Source organism: Motacilla alba, chromosome Z (assembly GCF_015832195.1).
Source record: "Motacilla alba alba isolate MOTALB_02 chromosome Z, Motacilla_alba_V1.0_pri, whole genome shotgun sequence".
Taxonomy (NCBI): Eukaryota; Metazoa; Chordata; class Aves; order Passeriformes; family Motacillidae; genus Motacilla; species Motacilla alba.
In genome coordinates this window covers 28,184,164-28,196,722 of record NC_052046.1, presented here as the reverse complement: position 1 = coordinate 28,196,722, position 12,559 = coordinate 28,184,164, and the positions used below count along the sequence as shown (strand labels likewise).

At 37.7% G+C, this 12,559-nt stretch overlaps 1 protein-coding gene across 9 annotated transcripts in view; it reads right to left on the bottom strand.

Moving 5' to 3' along the window:
* Window positions 1-12,559, bottom strand: part of MCTP1 (multiple C2 and transmembrane domain containing 1) — a 215,661-nt gene that overhangs the window by 159,773 nt on the left and 43,329 nt on the right. The gene's annotated exons all lie outside the window — the stretch shown is intronic.

Genomic DNA, 12,559 nt, shown 5'->3' with positions numbered 1-12,559 from the left:
GCATGAACTACAAACACATTTCTGTCCAAAAATTATATTTCTTAGTATACACAAGCTTTTGCAAAAAAGTTTTAAACACATCTCTCTAGGTAGGATCCGATGACAGCACACATTTAGAACATCACATTTAATTTTAAGACTAGAAAAATTAAATCAATTATACATTCACAGTACATACAAGAACTTCATCTGTTACACATTTTGAACACTGTATTTACATATGCTCATGCTAGGAGCTAAATCTTTTAAGAGTAGTGCTATTAATATTTTATTATGTGATTATGGGTCTTCTGCAAGAAAAAAAATGCATTATGGAAATATCCCAGAACATGTAGCAACAAGAAACTAGTTTTATCTCTTTCTTCCTATTAAACTTTTTCTTCTTTTTAAAGTAATACTAAAGCTAAAGCATGAAGGAAGACACAAAATAAAGGCATTTCAATATCTGGTATATTCTTGTTATTTCAGAGTCATAACTTCAAGCCCTAGCATATTAACCTTTGCTGCCACACATAAAATGCTAGCCGAAATGCACACGGGCACAATCACTGGTTCCACAGCAGTGAAAGAGGGACACAGAATGTCTGGCAGCAAAAAAAAGCAAACAGAAGAGTTTCCATCAAGTTGCTCCTCTTTCCATCTACCACCATATCCTGATTTTGGAGCAAGAGTTTGCTGACATTAATTGATTTAAATCTAATATAAAATTTTACTTCTGCAGCACTACTTGCAGAGCCTAAGACAGTACAGCAAAAGTATAGCAAAAAAGAAAATAAAACCAAGTTCTCCATTTCTCCACTAAGATTACAAACTTATTTTTCAAGAAAGAAATCACCGTTTCCTTGCCAGTTCTGCTACACATTGCTCTCTCCACCTTTCTCCCATATCATTATCCTCCCTTGTTTTATCACAAATTAAAAACCCTCTTATGTTCTCTTCTGTGAAAAGCAACTACTGCAATCATGCCAAATCCTTCTGGGTTTATCAGTTGTTTCTTACAAACACAATGGGTCACCTACAAACAACAGATTGCCAGCACAGGGATTTAGACTCCCAAGTTTTTCAAGGACTGAAGGAAGTAATTTTCTCACTTTTATCCTTCTTTTCATCCTTAAGAATATATTGCCTCAACTTGTTTCTATAGGGCTGTGTAACAGTTTTTTAAATGAAACTATTTAACCATTTACAGCAATTCCAGTTCCAGAAGAAATTAATACTAGTTACTGGGTGAACACTTCCTTTTACCAAGAAGCAGACAAACCAGTCAGTACGCAAGTACCCACCAACATCTCTCGGGATTGTACACATGTGCAAAGATGTAACCCCCACAAAGGATCAGGACACTGGATCATACTGATGAAATCGGAACTTCTGTTGGAAATCACACACAATGCACTCAAACACTTAATATGGGACAAAGTAAATCATCCTTGGCTGATACCAAATGGAACAGGATGTTACTGGATATGTGGGAATAAAGCCCATAAAGTGTTGCCCCTAGGCTGGAAAGGCATTTTTACTTTTGAAGACTTAGTCCCTAACATAACAATAATTGATAAAGACCAGGTGCCCTCAGGACTATGGATAAGAAGCTATTTGGAGTGTATAAAATGCACCTTAAATGTTGTAACTGAGCGACCAACTAAATTTTATAGCTTTGTATGGTGGTTTTTAGCCTGGCTAGGAGTAAGTGAATTAGAAAAGATAATAGTGAATTTTTCTGCTACCATAAAATATATAGAGAAAATCATACAATAGATGTCATTACTGCATTGCAGAAAGGAGTTAAGATCTTGTCACATGTTGCTTTACAAAAACAAATGACTCTAGACCTTCTCTTGGCATCACAAGAAGGATGCACTGTCATTAACACTAGTTGCTCTATATACATTGATCAAAATGGTAGAGTGTCTACAGATGTCCAGGAAATCTGGAAACAAACACAAATTTGACAATGCATAGCTCAAGATGACACCTCTTGGGGAGCTGAAGAAATCTCGATCAAACTATGTTTGTAATTGTCACCATAATAATTGCTCTGTGTGTTTTAGTTTGCTATTAGACCAGCTCCCTTCAAGGAATTTAGTCTCAAGAGAAGGGGAGACTTGATAAGAGCAGTGGAACAGAACAGCATTTTACTCTCACAAGGACAGTCAAACAGAGCAGCACAACACTGGAGAAATAAAGGATGTATCTTAGGCAAACAGGAGTTGTGCAAAATACAAGCAGGATACCAGCTCAGCTCAGCAAGTCTGACAAAGCAGAAGAAATACAAAACAACAATACTGTGCTAACTCAAAAACTGGGGTTGAGGAAAAGCCACCTAGAAAGGACACTGGCCATTGAAGACCACCAAAGAAGAGATGAGAAGGACCATATAAGGACTTTGACATGGGGTGTGACTATGTAAAATACAGTAATACATATACACTAGGTAATCAGGGATAGGTGATGAATATGTAATCACTGTTTATTATAAAAGCTCTGTTTACCTGACGTTCAGGGCACTTGATTACAGGAAGCATCCTCTGAGAGACCAGTAAAATGCTTGTCACTGAGAGGATGAATGCCTGATTTCTAATACTCAAAACTGTCTTAGAGGAACCTATGTTTCTGTCTGGCCAATTTTGGTACCAAGAATGAGCCCCTTTACCCTGGCCAAACACTGGAATAAGTTGCTCAGGGAGTGTCTCCGGAGACCCCTGAAAACTGCTGTGACATTGTCCCAAGCAATCTTGCTCAGAGCAAGAGGATTGATTGATCTGTCTCCAGAAGTCCCTGCAAACCTCATCCGTCCTATGATTTTTTACTGATTTGAAATGTCATAGTAAATAAAGTATATGCTGACCTTAGCTACCTTTCCTCGATGCATTGTTTTGCCTTCCACTTCTGGCTGCCCTCATATGGCAGTGCTGCTGCAGTTAACATTCAGAACCACCACCCTCTCCACCCCTTAAGAGAAGAGTATGTCCAAGATTCCAAGATGAACACAAATACTGAATTTTTCAAAATAAGCTTATATATATGATTTGCATTTATGCTGCAGTGCTCATAAAAGTTGTAACCATTCCCTGGACATTTCAGTCTTTCTCCGTGAAGCAACCCATTATTTTCAAAGGCACATCAAGCCATACTGTCTATGACTTGACAAACATGAAGCTGCTTTCTATATGCACTTGTAGAAGCAAGTTACCTGCACTCTCAAAAATCCCAAATATGATCTTGTTATAAATAAGAAGCTTGACTAGGCCAATATTCAAGCAGCAATCTATTTATTAATTAAGGTGGTAAAGTATGAGCAAAACAGCGCTGGGTACAGTGGGGGAAGTTTTCCCTCCAACTGCACACCAATGGTTGAGGCTTACAGGTATTTATAGGGGTACACACACACTTTCTCAGCAGTTTCTATTCCCAATTTTTACGTCACAATTCTATACACTATTGTGAGTTAGTTTTTCTCAGGATGTACCCCAGAAAGGAGTATCCCCAGATGGTGGGGTCTGACTTCTGAAAGAAAAAAGAAGTCTCCCAGCTGGTACAGTCCAGACTCCAGATGTGGGTCCACCTTTTAATTGCAAAGACTATAAATCTCATAACAGTGATGTCCAGCTTCCCTTGGTCAATGCTATTTATCCTTGGATTGATGTTCATCTTCCTTTCTCAAGCTGCTTTTTACTGTTTTGCTAAAGTGTTGAGATAAGCATGTTTCCTCTACATATATTCTAAAGCCATAGTTTCAAAGTCCTTTACTACAAACAGTATTCTAAAATTATACTTCAAAAGGTTATTATTGCAAAGCTGTTCAATGCCTAGCTACGTGCACAAAGCAACATCCTTAAAGCCTTAATTCAGATGTTATAAAGGTTAATTGCAACAAAAGGATAGGTTCAATGCTTTACTTCCATGCTTTACTCCCTCAGTTATTTATTAGAATTCATCCTTTAATTGTCCCATGATCAGTTTCCACACATATCACAATCACAACTACACACGTTGCCTGTATGTCCCTGACATGAAACACAGCTTTGTATCTCACAATCTTTTTCAAAAATGAAAAAAGCATAATAAATTCAAGTCATAATGAAACAAATTAGATCTGACTTCCAGAAGAATTATTGCAGAATTACTCAGTCTCCAAGACAAGGAAGAAGACTGATCAGTTCTGTGCCATTTTGGTTTAAGAAGATTACTGGAACTTACATGGTTTGTCTGAGTACTTGCATTTTTGCAAGTACACATGCACTTGTAGTCACAAATACATGATGCATGCACAATGTAAAAGGGGAAATGGAAGCAGGGTCTAAGGGGATGAAAATAACACTGAAAATACAAAAATTACATATTTCTTTCCCACCAAAATCAGACCATAAATTTCCAAAATTATTGAATTGTTAAGCATTAAAATCATACCCGCATTTCCTTTTTCCTGTTTTTCCCAAAGACTAAGTCTCAGACAGATGCAGCACTATTCTAATTTCTGGCAGCTAGCATTTCTGTCACCTCTAGAAAAACTTGCACTATCACACAAAAAAAAATTCTCTCACTTGCCTGAAGAGTGCAGAATTACACAGCAAGTGATGTCAAACATGGCAGATGAAAGAGAATTCAATTATGAACCAGAGAGAGGTGTCACATCCAAATCAAAGATGATCTGTGAACAATTAGCTGTCTCCATTTCAAAATAAGATAAATATCTGAAGTCAACATAAATGCCATATACATCATTCGCTTGAAAAAAATAATCTCCAATCATTTTATTTTAACTTAAATAATCCATGTTTTCACTACAGAAAACAATATTAATATATTCCTACCTCAAATTTCCATATTATTACTCCCAATTAATTATATAAATACATAGAAACACATTTTACATAACTTGAGTTATCCAGAATTAGTTTTTTATTTAAATTATATGACAAAGTTATCTTTTACATTTTAGGAGGTATATCAGAACGTGGCATTTGAATTATTTTGAATTAATTTTAAAGTAAATACAGTAAAAGTATCACTATAGGTAAAACAACACTAAACTGCTTCTAAGATGAACTTCCCTAGTGTTCTGTGTCTCACAAAAATAGCTGCAAATCTGAGTTAGCCTTCTGAGCTGGCAACTACTCAGCAATACTGCTCACCTCCAGCTGGCAGCAACAGCTATGCACAAATATCATTTGACTACTGCTGCAAACTGCAGCTACTCAGAATGAAAGTAACATAAATCTTCCTTCAATTTATCTTGAAACTTGAATATGGAAAGTGAAATGTCTTTCCTTAAAATCTTTATGTATCTTTTACATTTTGCAGTCATTTCAGCTTTATGAATTCAGAAAACACGCTGCAGACTACAGCGAAATGGGTAGCACTTCCTCCAGTAGTTCATATTTTAAACATTTAAATAACTGATTTAATAAGCACCACTAATGACTGCAATGAAACACCAAGTCTTCCCTCAACAGCATGTTACTGGAAATAAGAAGGATTTGGTGGAACTGATTATCTCACAGCACATAGCACTAAACCTGCACACTAGCCTTGGTCAGTCTTACACATTTTATTGTAATTTTATATGTGTTTATAATTTCAAAATGGTGGAGTTAAATATCCTTCTGGCATTTACTTCAAAGCTAAAAAAAGATAATAAGATAGTAATAATATATTTTTTAAATCACTCCTAAAGAAAAAAGAATATATATCAGAATCACTCTCCTCAGGGGGAAACAATGGTTTTGGAAGGATCTGTGTAGCTTTTGAGGCTTCACATACCAGATACTGCTCATACCCATTCCATTTAATCCCTCTAGGCCTCATTTTGACCACTGGAAGCAACATAGTAATTCTCCCTTACATTGCAGATGAAAGGCAGAGCACTCAAATTAGTGCTGTGAGAGGGTTCACAAAAGGATTAACACATTTTTATCTCTCTGACTGCAGCTCTAGTTTTGAGGAGAATTGGTCTGTAGTATTTCATAAATTAGTAAGTTTTGTCAACTTGAAATGTCAACTTACATGTAATTTTTTGTTTGTTTTTTAATCTAGCAAAAATAGCATTTATGGCAACTCAATACTGAGGAACAATTTCAAAATTTAATAAACCGAAATCAACCAGTCCTATTTTTAATTCTATACATTTTTTCCTGCAACCAGCATAGATGTACTAAATTCTGAAGAGTCATGCTGGAATCACATCTGACATTTGCCATACTATGAGAAAGTGAAGCTATCAGCAATTGTATGTCTCCACTGCTTGCAGAAAGGGAGCAGATAAATAGAACCTATAGAAAAAGCTATCTCCACAGCAAATTTCTGCTTTCATTCAGGTGGAAATGTAGTTCCTATCATTTCCACCAGATATAATTTTTTTACAGCTTCATGTAACTTCGTGTAAGCAGTTTACAAAGGAGACAATGGGGTAACACAACAGCACATTCCTCCTGAAGACAAAATAATTTTTGCTCTAACTCAAAAATATGTATCGTGCACCAAAATTCACACTGCAAGCAGAAGCACTCTAAAAAGAGTCACCATATCCCAGGTTACTCAAAATGAAAGCATCTTTTTCATCATGAAAAGAGCACCTGTTCCTTTAAAGCACTGCTGAATTATGCAAATACAAAATGCATTGTCATACATTTAAAACTTTAGTCTAAACAGGGCAGTGATAAAAGTTAATGGAGTGCTACTTGTTTATTTTCTTTTTAAGATTACATTTACTTACCATCAATCAGGAATTCAGTTTCATTGCTCATCAGAGTATTTATTCTCAACTCCTGGAATTATTCCTCCAGCCCCTCCTGGACTACATACATTTAAACCCATTCTAAAGCTTCATTACAAAATCAGTTCCATTCATATCTGTGAGACAGCCAAAGAGATCTTTCAGTGATTTTGGTTGCACTGCTACCTTGCTGTATAAACCAGGCAATCTGCTCAGTATGCCTACAGCCACTGCAATACCATGCAAAAACCCCTAGCCAGCCGTGAACACCCTGGTTCCAAAATCAGGAGCTCAAAACTCAGCACAGATTAACAACTCATGCTAACACACATACAAAAGTCCCTCAGGCCTAAAAATGTAATTTTTTTACAATTTTACTATTGCCCTCTGATGATCTCTAGAACTCTACAGTGATATGTAAATGGGAGGAGCCAATTCAAGACAATACTTGCATTTTTTTACATTCCCCATGGAGACATTATTGGGACTCTTAGTCATCACGCATACTTGGTTAATACCTCTTTCCAGATCTTTATACAAACGTGATAAGGCAACCTCATCCTGTGAAAGATCTGGCAACATTTCTGGCAGAATCCACATGCCATTTCCTTGGGGATTTTTGTTCCTGCCCTCTGGTTTGGAATACTTACACTCTTTTTCTTCTCATTTCCTTTGGGCAGATCTCTTCTGTGTATTTCTTCTCCCTACTCTGTCTCATGTCATAAAAATTCTTGGCAGAAGAAGTCTATTTTGATAGCAGCATGACAGACATGCTACTGCAGCTCTTTAGATTTACTTCAGCCATTCTATGGAAATTACAGCTTTCTTCCTGTAATTGAAAAGCTGACTTTTTGCAGGTGGATTTGACAGTCAGACCCCCTAGGTTTTCCTCTGGCAGCACAAGTCACAGAGGCTTGAGGTCTTCACTTGCCCTGAAGACCTGCAAAAGTCAGTCTGCCCTTTAGTAGAACAAGTAGAAACCACAGCTAGCATGCAACAACACAAACTCAGATTAAGTACTTACTCTTTCCATAATAAGAAGCACATATTTTATTTGAAATCTCTGTCTCTCTTCCTGTCACCTACAACATATATCTCTTAGCTCAGCTGCGTAAAACACCTAGAGGTAACATAGTAAAGAGCTGTTGAAATGTTTATGGAAATGGTACTGCTGGTAAGGAATAAACCCTAATACAAGCACCATGTAGAATTTATTGATTTTACTAAATGGCCCCAAGTGACATTTTATCTTACTAGAAATTCTAGTTCTATAAACACAATCTTGAACACCACTGATTCTCATTTTTAAAGCTCACAATTTTGAAATGTATCAAGAAATACTTTGTAACCCTGCTGCAACTCCCAGTATCTGATGCATGAAGATGGAGTTCAAGTCAATGCAGAACATCAGAGGATGCAAACCTGTGTAAAACATATGTACACTTACGACGATTTCTTCTTCCTGTCAAAGTCTTTTTTACCTAAGGACCCATTGAAGATATCACAGAAGAGAATTTTATACAAGGCCTTACATTTTACCTGATTGTTTGAAAAACAATTAAGGATTTTGAAATAATCATGTACATGAGAGACTATCCACTCACAGTTACATACCTAGGTACTAGGGGAGCCACTGCTAAGGAACACATCTGGTATAGGTAGCACAGTTTGTAAGCTACAGAGATGCAGGTTGAGCTCTGGATGGGAGTCCAGGGAGGCAAGAAGCTAAGAACTGCCAATCTTCTGCATAACAAAGGGCCCAAACACTGGTGGTCAGGTGAATGGACACAGAGTCACAGCATCACCAAAAACTCACAGGCATCTGGACAGTGAACGTGAAAAAGCCCAGAGATTCCTTTGTTCACACTCCTCCAAGAGGTGACAACTTGAGCTAATTCTGTGTTACTGTCAATAAATGGCTTTACAGAACTAGAGATATTAACATCTCCTATGGGAAACCTGGGGTCAAACCAACAAGGAAATCTGCTGTGACTGCATGTAAGTGGAGCGTATAGGGGGAGCCAAGCTCCAGTTGGTTCACTGGAGCAGCCTGTTGTGAAGGGGCCTCCGTCCCAGCAGCTGAAATCTCCAGCACTGGGAGTGTGACTGACAGAGATTCTTGTGAATGGTCAGAGTAGGAAGTTTTCTTAACGGCTAGCATCTTACTAAGTGCAAGTGGGTTTAATAAAAAGCTCTGTGAAGAACAGAACTATCTTGGTTTACATTTGCAGTGATGATGCAATGTACTTGCTGAAGACACAAATTTGTTGCATGCAGAGTCCTGAGAACTGAGACTGGTTCACAACTCTTGTTTTAACAACCAAAAATGCATAGTTTACTACCTTCACAGGCACAACATGCAGTTTCTCTGTTTGTGCATGTGAGAGACAACTGTTTACTTTGAAAATTTAGAAAGGTTTATTAAACTTTAACAAAAATAAAACATAGGATTACATAAGGAAAAAGCTGCAGCACTGAGAACTGCCCCCATGAATACCATGTGACCAGTTTGTCCTCAAGACAGATGCACAGCCTTTTATACCCCTGGGGGCTGCATTAGCCAACCCTGGCCACTCCCAAAGTCTGTCAGTCAGCTCTTCTTTGCCATTTATTGATGGAGACTGCTTTCTTGCAACTTGATTGGAGATCAAGTGTTGCCATGCTGCACCCCCTAAGCAACAAGCTCTTCCATTCCCAACGGCCCCATGCAAGGGGCAGATGTGCACTCCTTTTTTTCCTGTCCTAGACAACCCTGGCTGTCTGGTGGCAACAATACAGGGGAGGAAAGGGGAGCTATGGGGAGAACAGAGGACATCTGAACTACAATAACATAACTATACATCACCAAAGCTTTTATTAATAGTCACACAATAGTTATCCCTTAATTGTGAGAGCCAGTCATCTCATTATCCATATATAAAATGCAGGTCTCTTATCCACTATTTTAAAATGCTATTAACAAATATTATGGCTGAGGGTACATTTCAGATGCTAGCTAAAAGTGTTATGACAGATATTTGCCTAGAACAGAATCCTAAATTGAGAGAAGTAAGAAGGCCCAGAAAGTGACAAAACAGGTGACAGTTCTCCTACAAAAAATGCCACACTGAAAAAAGGGAAGTCTATGCTAAAGTAAAATAGCTGGAATTAATTCTAAAGCAACTAAAAGTAGAGGAATTTGAGTAGGTTTATAGAATTGTGTACATCCTCTTGTAGAACACATCATGTTCACCACATACACTGTTTATAAACTTTAACCATTTCTGGAAGCACAGTTGTTTCAACAAACACCTCAGACAGCAGAAATATCTCATTCACCTAAGGACCTTCACGACCCTTGACTTTGTAAAGAGGGTTAAACTTTGACCTTATTCTAAAGCTGTCCTCTTCAATACATTAAGGACATGACAACCATGAAAACATTTCAGTTAATCTTCATGACTCACCTTTCATACCCACAGTAAAGAGGATGAAAGCAGGGACACAGCCACTAAACAAAAAGGGACAAAATTTATTAGAAGTAATACAAAATTCATAAAGGTAGTTCCTCTAAATCAATCTGATACCAGATCTTCATCTTTGTATTAAAGTGCAACATTCTGTGTAATTTTGAGTGCAATTTTGACTGCAGAAGGCCATTATAGATAGCACAGAGGTAAGGAAGGAGACAGGAGAGGCTATTCCTTAGGATGTGGTAATTTATCTCTTTGGAAGGAAGTACAAGAGATGCCCACTTCAGGCACAGCTTGGGTTTGTAAATTCTAAGGACACCTGTCTGACATTCAGCTCTTCTGCCTGCAGAGCAGCAGGATGTTAAGTTTCTTGTGAGGAAGATATTAACAATGACATGCCAATATTAAAAAAACAGGTTAATACCAATTATTAAATGTTTTGCTACAGTCACCTGTGGTATACAGAGTGCAAAAATGTGCCACACAGTTTTTATGGTATCTGGCAGGTACTTCTTGAATTTGATGTAAACATTCTCAGGAGTCTTTAAGTGCTGAAGTGATTTTTGAAATCTATGTGTTTTGTTTAACTGTTTTAAAAACTATTTTAATTGTTTTTTAAAGCACCAGAATCAAATTGTTAATCTTTCATCTATCACATTTCAAGTTTTAGGGACAATGGGAACAATGTATGTGCAAAAACATAAAACTAATCCACCATTAAAATCTATTTTCTATACAAAGTCTTACTCCTGAAGAAGGGAATGGGCATTTTCTCATTGTAGTAGCTTGCATACTATTAATTTTTAAAGAATTTCTCCATGATTGTGGTTTGGTTTTTTGTTTTGTTTTGTTTTGTTTATATGTTTGTTTTTCATTTGGGGGGTTTGTGTGTTTGTTGTTTGGAGGGATTTTTGTTGTGGTTATTTTGGTGTGGGGGGCTTGTGAGGGGAGGAAGTTGGCAGGGTATTAATTTCCATAATGATTTCTTTAAAAAAGTCAGACTGCTGAATTTATTCTGAGCGCTGGAGAAAGACTGGACCCAAGTGGTTTCAATAACTGAACAGACTAAAGAAAGCTTTGATTTGCTACTGTAGCCATTTCCCAGTCTGGGAACCTGAAGAGGAACTCCTTTTTCTATTAATGAAAAATACGTTCATGAGGAAGCTTTCCTCAGGCTTCTTCACAAATCTGTGCTGGATTTAGGACATCTTCATAAATACAAATATTGATGGCAGACTTCAGCAAATATCAACTATATCAAATAGTTGCTTCAGTGTTTTTCAAAGTACAGTAATTGCAAAGCACAGCATGCTTTCATTCACTGGAACACCACAGACTTTCCAGGAAGAGAAGAGAGATTGCAAATCCTCTTCATCTCCTCTGGTGATAAAAGCACCTTGGAAAAGGGTAATTTTAGCATGCTGCATTTCAGGAGCACATTTTGACTTGTTCTTTTAGGTATGAAGGCATAAAATTTGTACAAAGAAAGAAAGAAGACAAAACTCAGAAAGAAGAGAGCTTTTTCCTTAAATGGGTCCAAAGCTTATTGCACTAGTAATATTTTGAGAAGTCTTTTAAACGTGTAACTGCAAGTATTTGCATTTTTCTTTATGTGGTCTTAGGTTTTATTTAGAAAGAAAACTTTCTTCCCTAGCCTTCATCTCTCTTCATGCTCTAATTAGTCAACTAATTTTGCAAAAAAGACTATCAAAGGGCCAACACAGGTAGTTTGTTTTGTGGTCACACCAGAAGCTTAAATTTGCACTTGCAAATAGAAGATTTTGCTTAAGAAATAGATGAAACACAAAAACAAGCAGAATTCTTGCTACAATTAGCAGTTATTACTAGACAAAATAAGACTTAAGTTACCTACAACACATAGGAATTTCCTCTGGCATGAAAACTGAATTTAGACCTTGCACATTAAAGTGCATTGCAACCTGATGAGGGGCCCTCCAAATCCTCCAGATCTGCCATCTACCCTGGAGGGTAACTCCTCTCAGTTTCTACTACTGCTGTTCTTCTGAAGTAAAGATAAAAGCACAGACCTTCTCACTTGCTCTGAAGACTGTGTCCTGCCTCTGCAACCCAAACCCAGCTACACCCCTATCCAATACACCTGACAGTGTCAGAACTCACTGAGCCTTTGGCTTTCACAGAATCATTTGAAAAGTGCAGCATGTGGCTGCAATGACAGGAACTGCCTTTCGTAACACCATCACCAGCAAAGAGAGACACCTTGGCTCATCCATAGTGTCTGCACAAGGGACTCCAGTCCCACAGCTCTGAGAACTCCAGCCCCTGCCCTGAGAACCAGTGGCAGCTCCTTTTGCAGCAGCTGTGCAGGGGAGGGAAAGCAGTTGCCCATGGTCTGGTCCCTTCTCTCTGTTTT